At 37.4% G+C, this 14,862-nt stretch overlaps 1 protein-coding gene across 3 annotated transcripts in view; it reads right to left on the reverse strand.

The window, feature by feature from the left end:
- The window catches only part of farp1 (FERM, RhoGEF (ARHGEF) and pleckstrin domain protein 1 (chondrocyte-derived)), a 74,133-nt gene that overhangs the window by 35,844 nt on the left and 23,427 nt on the right, over window positions 1–14,862 (reverse strand). The gene's annotated exons all lie outside the window — the stretch shown is intronic.

Here is a 14,862-nt window from a genome sequence, read left to right on the forward strand (position 1 = left end):
CACTAGACACAGGTGAACTATGACCTCACTGTTTAAACAACACAGACACATGTGCAGCACAGCTGAAGTCACAGACGTGAGGTACGAAAGCACCCAAAACACAGACGGCTCTTTGAGAGTTACAGCGTACTGCGGTTAAAACAGGGTATATCAAGTGTCACCAGCAGTTAAAAATAATAATGCAGGCGACCCATACAGGAAGCTCAATATATCGCAATATATTAGGCATGGGCCGGTTACTGGTTTCAAGGTATACCAAGCTTTTAAACAGTCAAGGTTTCAAAACCACTAAAAAAAAATTGTAATACCGTTTGCAAGGTATGAGCTGGGTTTACACAAAATTAATTAAATCCTAAAGTCATGTAATTGACATTTAATATTACGAAAATATATTTTTATATAATTTAAAAGCTATATTTTCACCCGGCATACATGTTGTATATTTCTTGAAAATAAAATGTGTCCAGTTAAAAAGTTGTTAGTATATGTAGACGTCTGAAAATAACACATTTTAGTGCTGCAATGGCAAAACCGCAATACTGTGAATATACCATGGTATTTTTTGCTTAAGGTCATCATACCACCAAAATCTCATACCAGCCCATGCCTAAGATATATCAGGCCAAGATGCATTGAAATATTGCAATGGTTTGCGATAACTAAACGATTTTAATTCTTCAAAAATGTATGTATAAATTTATGCAGCAAAAGCAGATGGCACGGAAACTGGCAAAATAAAATTAAAATGTATGTTGCTTAAAAAAAAATCCAATTAAACATATTTAATTATATAAACTTAAAACATTATTGTATTATATATCGAAGTTCTCAAAACATATTTTCCCTTCAATATCATGAATTCAGGAAATATAAATGTGCAGGATTTAAAGGACCAGTGTGTAGATTTTAGCGTCATCTAGGGGTGAGACTGTGAATTGCAACCAACGGCTCAGTCCACAGATCACCCCTCCCTTTTGAAACGCGTAGAGAAGCTACGGTAGCCACAACAGGACTAACACATCATCGTCTGAGACAGTAATGTATAGTGACATGCACCCTATAGAGCAGTTTGTTCGTTTAGGGCTCCTGTAGAAACATGACGACGACGACTTCCACGTAACGGGATCTATGGTGTATGTAGATAAAAACGTCTCATTATAAGGTAATAAAAACAATACAGTTCATTTTGTTAGGTCTTTATACACCACTTATAATATAGTTATGTATATAATCAAGAGATCCTCCTAAAAGTTACACAAGACACCTTTAATAGGATAAGCAAATTATTTCAAATTGTAGGAAATCGCGGATGTCTAATTCTTTCACTCTGAGCTAAATACAGGAAGAGGTCAACCTAAAACCCACTGTTAGTCTCTCAGCAGCTAATCTTGACTTCATCGCCTCGCGTGGCTGCCAATGAAAACGTCCAACATCTGCCAACACGGGTCCAGTAAAACGCCATTAAATATGGCACATGGAGGCCAGCCTGAGGTTAAAGTAAGCAGTTCTGTAGAGGATTTTGGGAAGCAGGCATTCATATGATATATGGAGTACTTCCATTACGGTACGTCACCCCCTAAAAGATAAATGATCCGATATATCAGCGTCCCTCGGCACTTCAAGCATGTGCATATTTACAGTAATGGCCACTCCCAATGAATGATAGTCTCTCAGGAAAACATGAAAGCATGTTTCCAAATGATATTTACTACATGTTATGCTGCACTTTGTATCCATAATAACGGTTGCAAATTAGACATCCGCATGTAAAACTGCATAGTAGTACTAAGCAATGTCTATGAAATGATTTAAAGCATTGTGTTAAAAATCAAGGACATACTGATAAAAAACGCTTGAATGCACTATTGGATAAAAGCACCTGCCGAATGCAACAATATCCAAAAAATGTTTGAAAGGCCCATCGAGAATGCTTTTCTAGACCCTCTCGAGATAATCTCTTCAACAGTTTTCCCCGGCGGCAGTCTCCAGACCTGCTGGGTACCAGCTGTTTCCATGTGGTACAAGCATAAGAGGCAGAGAGAGCTGCCAAATCTCGCACCCTCCATCTGCTGCCAACACCAACCGCTGGCACAGGCGACAGATCCATGTGCTCAACGTTTTCCTGTGCGATACGACTGCAGGCTGCACAATGACGCAAGTCTTTACAGCTGGAGGCCGATGTGATGTGGGAAGAGAGTTAACTGCATGGGGTCAATAGAAATCTGACCCCTAGAGTAAACAACTGAGCTCAGGAAAGCCAGGAAATCTCTCCTCAGCATGACATATTTGCCTTGAAACACAAGCTGAGATAAAGACGGTTAGACGGTTAGATCTCAGGCGGATTAAAACCAGCGAGAAACTGTCCAATGACTGACTGCTTAGCCAAGTTAAAATGAACAGAAAATACCTGATATACTTTCAAGTTAAACATATTTGTTCTTATTGTAATTACAGAAAAAAATACATAAAAAACAATTGGCAATATTAAAACCTAATGACTAAAAAAAGTATTAAGGGATTATTTTTAGCATCTAACATTCCAACGCTGTCTCATGGCAATTTGTACGTTTTTTACAAGGTGGCTAATTCGTATTGATTCGTTAGACCAAATTCGTACAAGTTTGAACGATTTGCCCTGGTGAGGTTGGGGTTAGGGAGTGTGTTTCGTAATTGTTGTTTTTTTAATGATAAACACACATTTTTGCACAATTAACTTCGTACGAATTTATACAAATTAGCAAACTCTTAAAATATGTGCGAATTCCTGTGAAAGGAATTCAGCAGCAGGCTGAACCTAAATATACTAGTCAACATTTGAAGTGGATCAAAACCTTTCATAAAAGTTGTCTTACAATATTGGACAGTATGCGTTCTTGTCTTAGGACACCTTTGATAAACTTTTTTGATCCACTTCGAATGTTGACTAGTGTATATAAAAAACAATAGCCAATGTTAAAAACCAATATTCATAAAAACTATTTAGCGATTATTTTAGCATCTAACATTCCAACGCTGTCTCATGGCAATTTGTACGTATTTTACAAGGTGGCTAATTCGTATTGCTTCGTTAGACCACATTCATACATTTTTGAACGATTTGCTCCAGTGACGTTTGTTTTGAAGTGTGGTTTCGTCATTGTTTTTTATGATAATCGTACGTTTTTGCATGATTATTAACGTACAAATTCATACAAATTAGTTGTAAAAAAAACCCTTATAAAATATTTAGGCTAAACATTCAGGTCCGGCTTCATTTTGGCCTAGAATGACCATTTTTCAAACAATAAATCCCAAAAAGCAAGTTTCATCCTACATTTTTCCTCATGAACATTCAGTTTTATTCCGAAATGCATCACATTCCCGATTCTCTTTTAGTTGACAATAAAATACAAAGGATTTGGTGCGAAACGAAGAGGAAACATATAGAGCCACAATTCTGCATATTTAAAAAGTTGCCAGCCAGCACCAAGATTTTTTATGATTTTCACAAAAGTTTAATAATTAACAGAAAATTTTCTTATAAACATACAATATAAAGAACAAAACCTCTGCTTTCAAACCAAAAATTAAAGTTTTATCCTATCTTTATTTGTTCTCTTTTTATCTCTTACGAAAATTAACCATGGTTTTCCTAAAATTAAATCCAAAAAACATGGTTACTGTAGTAAAACCATGGTTACCACAAAATTACCATGGTTTTGACAACCATGGTTTTCAAAAACCATAGTTACATCATGCTTACAGTGGTAAAATCACGGTTTTGATAATAGTAATCAATACACTAAAAAACATGGCTACTACACTTTTACCACAAAAAACATTAGTGAGTTCCTTCAAAAGAAAAAATGTTGAGCAAAAAGCTGAGATAATTGCATTTTTGTAAAGTTTGTTAAGATTTTTCTAAAATTAAGTTTACATAAATTTACTATGAGAATATAAAGTGATGCAGTTGACGTTACCCACTGGCTTTCATAGTACGAAAAACAAAAAACCATGAACTAATATAGTTATGTATATAACATTGCATCTAATATTGCATGAAAATGATGATGTCACCACACCAAACTCTTAACAGGCTTCATTTTATTTATGCAAAATCATAATGTATATAAATTTATATAAAACAAAAATCATCTTCATTAGTTTTAAAACTTCTGACCATTGATTTATTAATATTTCTTATTTAAACCCTTTAATTGTATTTAGGACAAGTTACAAGGATGTCGGACCATACAATGAATACTTGAATTTTCTTTTCCTCATACAGTAAATATTATGTAACATACAGTGTTATCTCTGCATTTGCTTTTGCATTGTCAAACATCTCGCATGCACCTCACACACAGTTGCACTATCATGGCCCCATCTGCATCTTAAAAGCTGATAATAAGCAAGTTCCTTGAGAGTCCACAGAGACCACTTTAGATAAAGTGCTGTAATGCAATATAGACTAGATTGGGTTTGTCATTCAGTGGGTCAAGTTTTAAATTGACTGGTCCCTTGCGCAGATTTTTTCCAGGATTTTAAAGTGGATGGGGCGTTTTCCTCCACCCTGATCTGTTATCATCAAAACAGACCTTTGTTAAGTTTCTTCTCATTAAACCTTCATGTTTGTTTTGTAAATTGTATGGAAACAGTCAGGACTGTAAAATCATTACTGAGCTTAGCAATGACCTGCTACTCGCCCCAAAGATTTGGTTAAAAACATGGATAAGTTCCTCTGCAGCTGTGACAATATAAGCAAGCAAGCATTACTGTGTGAGAAATAAAGCCGCTGGACATGATCATGGTGTGTGTGCATGCTGGCGATGGATATCTTCAGCAACTATATCATGCAAAAGTACATCTTGTTTAAAAGACTAACATGTGCCTGAATGAAAAGCCAGATAAGACTGAGAATCGACATGTGTGCTGAAATAGGTTTTATGGTAGACAGCAGCTAGCTTTGATAGCGGTGCATCTTATTTGATGATAATGTGGGATTTCCCGTGAGACTTTTCATGTCTAATCCTTTAACTCCACTTTGGTTGAGAACATGGCTTCATTCGACGCTCTGCTGTGTTTCTCATTATTGTATACATGATTAGCGTAACCCCAGAGGTGCGGTGACGACCCCTGCATTTTAATGATGTGACCGTGATGTTTAATAACGCCCGGGTTTAAAATTTAATCAAACGCCTCTCACCCGTATATCACACGGGAATAGACCATTGGGTGAATGAACAGTTTGTCAGATCTTATTAGGAGGATTTACGTTACCCGTGACTTTATTTAAATAATACTAGTGTGGGACAAATTGTAAGCTTGAATTGTGAAGCTAGGGTTAGGTGGTATTTACCTACATATCATTAAATGCAATTTAACCTTTTAATACATAGAAATTCCAATAAGAAAAACTGGTAGAAATTAGTCCCTCTTTATGAATTTTTGCTATTGAGGTTTAAATCGATATGTACATGCGTATAATGTGTATTTGTACCATATTTTTGCATTATTAATTGTATCATAAATAATCACTACTATTATTCAGCCTTGTTTCATAAATCCCATCCACACAGCACTTTGATCACAGAAAATGTCCGTAAAATTGTTAGAGAGGCTTCTCACAAACACGTCCAGTGAATGTTATTTTTCACGGATCACGGATAATTAGCAAACTTCAGATGCTGTGAAATAAAAACTACCAAGTGCAGGACTTTAAATATGTCACGTGTCTTTAAAGTATATGTGTGAATGGATGCACAGATTCCGGAAAATCATTGGCAGTGTGAATGAACCAAAAATCAAACAATCCCGGATGCATTTTCCGTGTATTTTCCGTAATCTCTGTGTGAGAAGGGCTATGCTAATACGTGTCTGTCCGGATCAAAATTAAATAAAATCCATTTAATTTCTCTTTGTATGCTTCTAGTTGTTTCATTAAAAGTAAATCCCAAACATTTCTTTCATCTGCCATTGGTCAAAAGCAGGAAGTCCCGCCCCAAACTTGCGTCATTGGAAAAGCAAAAATTGACAACATGAATCTTTAGAATGTAGTATTGTTTAATATTGTTGAACTTCATTTGGTTATTAAAGCTAAAAAGATTTTATTTATCAAGTCTTGAGTATCTGCCCCAACTTGTTTCATTGGAATTTGTCATGAATTACTTTAATGCCTTGAGATAGTTTTCTTCTTCTTATAAACCCATGACCTACTAAGTTATGCATTCAGGGTTTGACATTACCATTAAGGAGCATAAGACTGCCGTCTTTTTTCAATTCTGATTTATTTTCTTTTTTTTTTTTTAAAGATTTCCGCCTTAAGTACAGTTTTTTTATTATTCACGAACTCGTATCCCAAGATGCATCCATTGGTTGCCAGGTCCTGTGCATCTCTATAGATATAAGAAAAAGTGCTGTAAAAGAGGCCAGCAGGAGAGCAACTCTTTCAGAAGTCTGAATGAATGGATCATTGTGACTCGACTGAATGCTGCCAAGCCATCTACTGCTGCACAGACCTGCTGTTTCCAAGAGTCTGCTAATCTGATCCTTATAAAAGGCCTTCAGAGAAGCAGCGTTTATCCAGACACCACAGGCCTGTGTTTGTCTGATGGCCCAGTTGAAGAGGTGGCAGATATTTGGGTGATCTCTGAAAGCTAATGAATGCAGTTCATTGTGAGTCACCAGCAGCTGATGAATGAGAAGCTGATAGGAAGAGATGATGTATCGTTGTCTGTACAGTGTGAAAGGATTATTACTTTCCTGCAGCATAGTTGTCATATTTTAAGAGTTTAAAGGGATGCGGGCAGTTGCTAAGTGGTTGTTAAGGCATGCAGAAGGACTGGCAGTTGCTAAGGTGTTCTGGTTGGTTGCTAGGGAATTGTTAGGTACTTTCTGGGTGGGCGATAAATAGACAGGAAGATTAATCAATAGAAAAATAGACAGATAAATAGATTGAGAGACAGAAAGATAGATAGACAGACAGACAGATAATAGAGGGGTAAATGGGTAGACACAGAGATCAATAGACAGAGAGATAAATAGACAGACAGACAGGCAGGCAGATGAAGACACAGGCAGGCAGGCAGATGAAGACACAGACAGGCAGGCAGGCAGATGAAGAGACAGGCAGGCAGGCAGATGAAGAGACAGGCAGGCAGACAGATGAAGAGACAGACAGGCAGACAGATGAAGAGACAGACAGGCAGACAGATGAAGAGACAGACAGGCAGACAGATGAAGAGACAGACAGATGAAGAGACAGACAGATGAAGAGACAGATGAAGAGACAGGCAGGCAGATGAAGAGACAGACAGGCAGACAGATGAAGAGACAGACAGGCAGACAGATGAAGAGACAGACAGATGAAGAGACAGACAGGCAAACAGATGAAGAGACAGGCAGGCAGATGAAACGACAGGCAGGCAGATGAAACGACAGACAGACAGATGAAACGACAGACAGACAGATGAAACGACAGACAGACAGGCAGGCAGGCAGATGAAGAGACAGACAGACAGGCAGGCAGGCAGATGAAGAGACAGACAGACAGACAGGCAGGCAGATGAAGAGACAGACAGACAGACAGGCAGGCAGATGAAGAGACAGACAGACAGACAGGCAGGCAGTTGAAGAGACAGACAGACAGGCAGGCAGATGAAGAGACAGACAGACAGATGAAGGGACAGGCAGACAGACAGACAGATGAAGGGACAGGCAGACAGACAGGCAGACAGATAAAGGGACAGGCAGACAGACAGGCAGACAGATAAAGGGACAGGTAGACAGGCAGGCAGACAGACAGACAGATAGAAATAGACAGACAGACAGACAAAGGGTCAGACAGACAGATATGTAGAAAGGCAGGCAGACAGACAGGCAGAGAGACAGACGCCTGTGTTTAACAGACAGACCGACCAACCAAACAATGCACACAGTGTATACTCTAAAGTTAAAGTTTCCATTAAACAACATTTAAAATTGCACACAACTTTTAAGCAGAACTGTTGCATTTAAATTCAGTATGTGTTTAAAATAAAATAAAATAAAAATACAGTACGCTGCCAAATGTTTTGACCATGAAGTATTTAATCTCTCTCTTCATATGCAGCCAAGAGAGATTAGTCAACAGTTATTTTAAATCTATATAAACTGCATGTGCCAGAAGAACGATCAAATGAAATTACACTAACATTATTTTGCTGTAAATTTTAACCTTTTGACGTCTTGTGTTATTTTCGAGTCTGGGATCTTCGTGTTTTTACTTTTTTACCTCATCAACAGCACACGGATGCCCAGTTTTTAACTACACATATTGCACAAATAACACACAATATATACACAAAAGATGCACAGAAGATCTTTTTAAAACGGCTGGCGCTGCAGTCGCATCTTTCCTAATTCAGCTGATCAGAATATCAATGAGAGCGCGTCTGTCTGTCTCCCGCTGGCTGGAATTCTGTGCGCTCAGGATTAATGACTGGATTGTGTTTTACACTGATTTGGAGTGTCGACACATTGTTTGATAGTGTGTGAGATCTGTTTTGGATGAAGGTTGCCAATAACACACAGCTGCTTTAATTTCCTGTGGACATTGTTGTTTTTAACAGCGCAGAGAGCGAGATTCGTTCATCTCTTAGTTAGTCTGCTAACATTTAAACCGCTGATGCATTCAACTGTGTTACAGGATCGTGAATTAAACTTTTGAATGCAACATTTGTCTTCTGGATCAGAACATCTGGATCTAATATATCGTAAGCAGAACACAAGAGGCCTCAAGAAGGGAGGGACGCGGCTACTGTGCTGCATCCACCGCTGGGACCCGATGGAGTCGCGGCTCTCAGGCTTTAAGTAAGGGATAATGTAGAGGCAGCCGGTAGTTATTGGGAAATAAGCCCCGACAGTGTGATCAGGACCCGACGCGAAGCGGAGGGTCTTGTATCACACTGAAGGGGCTTATTTCCCAATAACTACCGGCTGCCTCTACATTATCCCGCTTATTACACGGCTACTTGCCACATAAGAAAAAAAAACTGGACATGAATATGAATTTGAAACATTTTATTGGCATATTTGTTTTAAATTAACATTTTTATCCTTCCGCAAAACTTTGCACAGATGCATAAAATGATCGTAATACCTTATTAAGATCCTCTGCTTCATACTTGTCTGTCTCCATTTTTTCTCTTGTAGCCAGTCTTTGAGAAGTTTTAATGCCCATTCTGTATTTTTTTGTGTGTTGGCTTCGTAGCTGTCATGCTCTATTTTGTCAAGTTCAGTCTCAGTAAGCTGTCTGTGTCTTGTCGTGGTTGTTGAGTGTTTGTCACAAGATGGCGCCAAACAGACAGTAATCTTTATTGAGCTTTATTGGCGCGGAGCGATTTTACTCGTGCAAGTAGTCCGGCTATGCGTTATTATTTTGGAGCGGTTATTATTTGAAAAGAACAAACCTGAAAATGTCTCAACTGACCAATCAGAATCAAGCATTCCAGAGAGCCGTGTAATAAACGATAATAATTCACTTGAGATGCCAGCGGGGTTTTTCTCGTTTCTCATTTTATCTTTGACCTGCTCTTGTGATGATGTGGTCAGCAGTGTTCAGTTTACAGCTGACTTGAAGTCAGTCATGGGACGGTTTGTCTCCTGTTGGTGTTGCTAAGTCAGGCATCTCTGTTGCTATTGTAGTTATTTGTTTTTTTTTTGCCGTAATGCAAACTAGATGTGTAATTCATCTTGCACTGTTTGTGCTGCGGTCTGCTTGATTGATACAGACTTAAAAAGATAGTTCACCTAAATGTGATCACACAGTTTATCAGTGCTGTATAAAGACCTTAAAAAATTAACTGTATTGTTTTAATTACCTTATAATGAGCCGTTTTTACCTACATTCACTACGGGTCTCCTAAGATGAATCATCGGTCTCAGACAATGATAAAATGACATGTTGTTCCTATACTCAGTACTGCACATGTTTACATTTCATTTTCTTTTTGCAAAATACAAATTACGCTTTTTTATTATATTTGAAGTAAATTGTAACCGGGACATCTTTCATCTGATTTTGAGAGACTCTTGCAACAAATGTGGGGAACCAAAATAAAACCTCTGTCTGATTTTTGACTTTTCTGAAGATTTCTCAACACTGTATCTTCAAAGCAACGATCTCATAGTACTCGATGTAGTCGAGGTCATCACGACCCTTTGGGATTAAACCTTCAACACAGGTGATCTTACAGTTCTAAAATCCCTGTTTAGAAATCACACAAAGCAGGTAACACGACCTCGAATCTGACCTACAATTTAATCTTCTTAGTCGAGGGCGTGTGTCACGAGACTCCACTGTTCCCTGTGCTCTCCATCTGCTGAAACATCCAGCAAAGCTTTGTTGAATCCATCTGAGGTACATTACACACGAGAGATTCAAACAACACTATTGAACGATCCTAAATAATTACACCATATCAACTGTACATGAAATGGGATCGCTAACTTTATTTTTTTTATGTGGTAAATTGGTGAATTGTCAATGAATGAGCATAACCATACAAAAATCTAATTGCATTTTAACATTTAATTTTTTTTTAAATGTAAAGCTCAGTAAGCTGCTTTGGATAAAAGTACAAAAATGTAAAAAAAAATATTTCTACTAAGGCTGAATTGAAAGAGAAATATGAAAGCGAAACAAGACGTCCAAACCATACTTGTGACTTATTCAAATAAAACACAGGTTTTATCTTGAAAATATTTCTTTTATTTGCTCATGAATCTATAGCTGTGAGAGAGGAAGCTTCTCACGTTGCTTCAGCTGTGTCGAAAGCCAATAAGACCACGGCCAAGTCTGAAGCTCTGAATCTCTGCCAGACTACACAGAAGAAACTGGCTCATCTCCCGAATTTGGCTCAGTTATTTCGAGACTGCATTACTTGTGGCTATTTGAGTACGTCAAATGAGGCCTTCCGAAAATTTAAATTGGGAACCATAATGGAAGATCTGACAGAAAGATACATGATCTGTGTGAAGCATGAAGCTGTTGTAAGAATACATGAGGAACTCCATCTACTGAGGACTCCAACAAATACAGGAAATACAAATACATAAAAAGCTACACGATGGTAAAGCATTGAATTAGTCATGCAAATGTCATGGGTTCGAATCCCACAGAACACACATACTAACAAAAAAATAATAACCACCTTGTATGCATTATTGTAAGTTTTTCACAGAGCAATTGCAACCAGATTTAATAACAGTTTGCGCCAGCGCAAAACATTATTTTGGGGTCAAATAACAACTGTCATGAAGACGCGCAGTGGATAATAAGTGCTGAAAAGGTGTAGTTATTTTTGCGACTGACCTTATTGCATATATATTTCTAGGAGATTCCCTTTTAGATGCAAAATTTGTTGGGAGGAGATTATTTAAATGATTCACGCAACACAATTTACTAATGTTTGCGCGTGTGATATTACTGGTATTTGCGCCATTATTTAACGCCAGAAAAGCATGGTTTAAATCATTTTTTTGCTTGAAATGGCTGCAATTGTAGCTAATAAGAGGAGGCTTAGGCAGAGATGGTACCAGTCAGAGGATTTTTGCACACGTAAAAGTTTATTGGTAATGCCAGAAGCAGCACATTAATCAAAAACATTGTTTGCCAAGCCATATTAGTATCATTGTGTTTTTTGAGTCACAGGAGGAGAAGTCACACAATAGTAGGTGTTTCAAAACTTCTTGTAAAAAATGTTTGTCCTCCGGTTCTTTTCAGTGTACTATGGCTTCATTAGCTGGGATTTCATACCCAGAATTTTCAGCTGTGATGTCCTTGGTGCTGAACTCAACCACATCAGGTGTTAGTAGATCACCTGCACCTCATCAGCTCTGCCTATTTGTGACCCTGAACTAATTTGTGCTTCTCTCAGTAGATTGCATTGGTCATTATGGAAATCTACTGTTGCATCCGTGTTCTTTAAATTGCACCTTTTTAGAAAATAACCCGCAGATATTGCCACTCCCATCAGTGTTTTTTTTTTATTTTAATTGCACCCGTGTGCTAATTTTCCCTGTTTAGTAAATCTGGCAACAAGAGTCATGTGACATCACTTCTGACTTCCAGTCTGCACTTCATTAGGATTATTAGTTTAAACTTAACACAGCAGTTTCTCATTTAACTCTGAAAGCGCAAACTAATACAAGAGGTTAAGAGCTGAGATTGAATTCCTCTTTGCTACCATAGCAACCATTAATGAAGCGGTTACATAAGTTCTCAGAAGAACCCACAGCGAGGAACAGGAAGGACGTTCACTTCACCCCGAAAAAACAAACGCCTCCTTCAGAGGGTCATTCATGAAGGAAAACTTCAAGTTCTGGGCACAGGCTCTCAAAGACGAAGCCAAATGGGATTTTCAGTTTTACTTCACAGCTTCATACAATTCACCAATTATCTTATGTAATAAAAGAGCCTGGAAAGAAGAAATATTGAACATAAACTATCATAAGACATCATATTAGGAGATTTCCTCATTTACATTAAGTATTTCTAGGTAAAACACTAATGGTATGAAAATTTTATAAAATATAACTTATCAGATATAAACCTAATGTGAGTCAAAAAGATGGAAAAACAATGCACTATTTCAGCAATAACCATGAAAGGTCAAGTCAAACGCATTGCACTGTGGTTGCATTTATAAACAACACATCATCCCAGAACTTCATGCACACAAAAGTACTCTATAGCAAAAATATAGCATGCATGATAAATAAATACTCCTTCAATAAATAAGAACAAAGCGAAGCAATTGGTGGTGGACATCATGAAGGTTACTGAGGTGCAGAGGGGTGCGAGGGGTTGAGCACTAAACCCACCCATCTGTGAATAGAGCATTTGTGCAGCTATCAGCTCTACTTTCACGCTAGAGTGTTTAGTTTAGGAAGTTTTTGGCTCGCCTGTAATGGCCGAGAGCCTTCGCACGGCCGCCCCGACACATAACAGATGGTTTGGCTGGCACCTCCATCACATTCCTCAGGTAAAAACACTTCAGCCATCATTTACAGGGGCAAAAATTCACCACAGGCGCGGGCGACTGTAAGCGATGCCTGGTGTTTATCAAATGAGCTTTGTATATATGATGTAGAAGGGTTTGGGCTTATTTGAGCGTTTGTTAAGATTTGTATAAAGGGTAAAAGAGGTCGGTGGTTTTTCAGAGGCTTTGCATGTTGAATATTTAGATTTTCTACATCGGAATAAAAAAACACATTACAAATTTTGATTGAATGAGAGTAATAATATAAAAAAATTTAATAAAGTCACAAAACTAAGGACAGTGTTAAAAACACAATGATTACGTAATCAAATCAATATTATTGATTTTATATTTGTCTGCTATATTAATGTATTATCAATACCTATAAAGGGTCGTTCACATTATTACGATAATATAAAAAATATAGGTTTTAAAAATTTAGTTCACAAAACAACTATAACGATAAAGAAACAATGCACGATATCGTTGCCAGCCAATCAAATCTATTTGAATTTAAAGTGCATGCTAGGGCTGCATAACAATTAATCATTGGCAGAATAAAAGTTTTTGTTTACATCACATATGTGCGTGTAATGTGTATAATAATGCTGTACATATAAATACACACACACACACACACATGCATGATGTATACGTATACAAAATATTAACATATGTATATACATTTTTACATTTATATATAATTTATATTATATAAAAATATGAATACTTAAAGGTATTGTGGAGGATTTTCTTTTTCCGGGTGGATCATCAAGACTATTGGTCCTCCTAGTTGTCAATCAGGAGTGTTGCACAATTATATTTTTTTTTAAAGTAGAGAAGGCGGTTCTTTTGTAAAATTCGAGAAAATCCTCCGTTACACCTTTATTAAATAAATAAATAAATATATATTTCTTTAAATTATGTGTGCGTGTGTGTATATTTATTTTTACAAAATTATTATTATACAAAAAATAATGTGCTTTATAAAAGTAACCATTCTTTTAAATAAAGAAAATTGTCAGGTGGACTTGTATAGCTGGGATTAAGTGGATGGTGTTGAAGAAAACTGGCAGACGATGAAGTGTCCTACATTTCAGATTCATAAATGACCTTAGAGCATCATTCATAATAATCTTTAAGAATCCAAAAGATATTAATATAGAGTTGATGTTCAAGGTAGCAACCAGTTCATTGCCTCATGTGCAAAAACATGATTTTTTACAACTTCAGTAGTAAAATTCACAAATTAAAAATAAGAAACATTGTAGCATCACATCAGCATAAATAACACAGTTCTTTAAATCAGCAGAAAGATGCTGGTAACACCTGCTTTAAACATTCACAAGACTCTAACAGGTAGTTTACCAGTGCTAGATTAAAAGTCAAAGTAGTCTGTGAACCGGCCGTATCGCCAACACGCTGTCTTCCATCATGGGTTTGACATCTGGCAGTGATTTGCTTTGCTCATTAGTCTACCTGACTTTAAAGCCACAAACCAGTCCACTTGAAAGGATGAAACTCCTCTGAGAATAAAAATAACCCGTGAAACCACCCAGACACTGTCAACCAGACGTGCCGTAAATGTGAATATTAATAACCCCCCCGCTGGCTCGGGCACACACAGGTAGTCTGGCACGCCGCATAAATTTGTGATTCTTCCAATAGCAACAACTGTCGGTCACCGTCTCTCATCAGGACCAGAAAAATCTCTTCAGTTTCCATAGGAACAGCTGAAGCAGGTGTCTGTGCGGCTACTGAATGAAGTGTACTACATTAACGCCTGGCAAATTCAAACAACATTATTACTTCATTCACTGTTGATTCACAGTCAAAATTAAATTTAATCTTATTTTATTTG

The sequence above is a fragment of the Paramisgurnus dabryanus genome, chromosome 4 (assembly GCF_030506205.2).
Source record: "Paramisgurnus dabryanus chromosome 4, PD_genome_1.1, whole genome shotgun sequence".
Classification (NCBI taxonomy): domain Eukaryota; kingdom Metazoa; phylum Chordata; class Actinopteri; order Cypriniformes; family Cobitidae; genus Paramisgurnus; species Paramisgurnus dabryanus.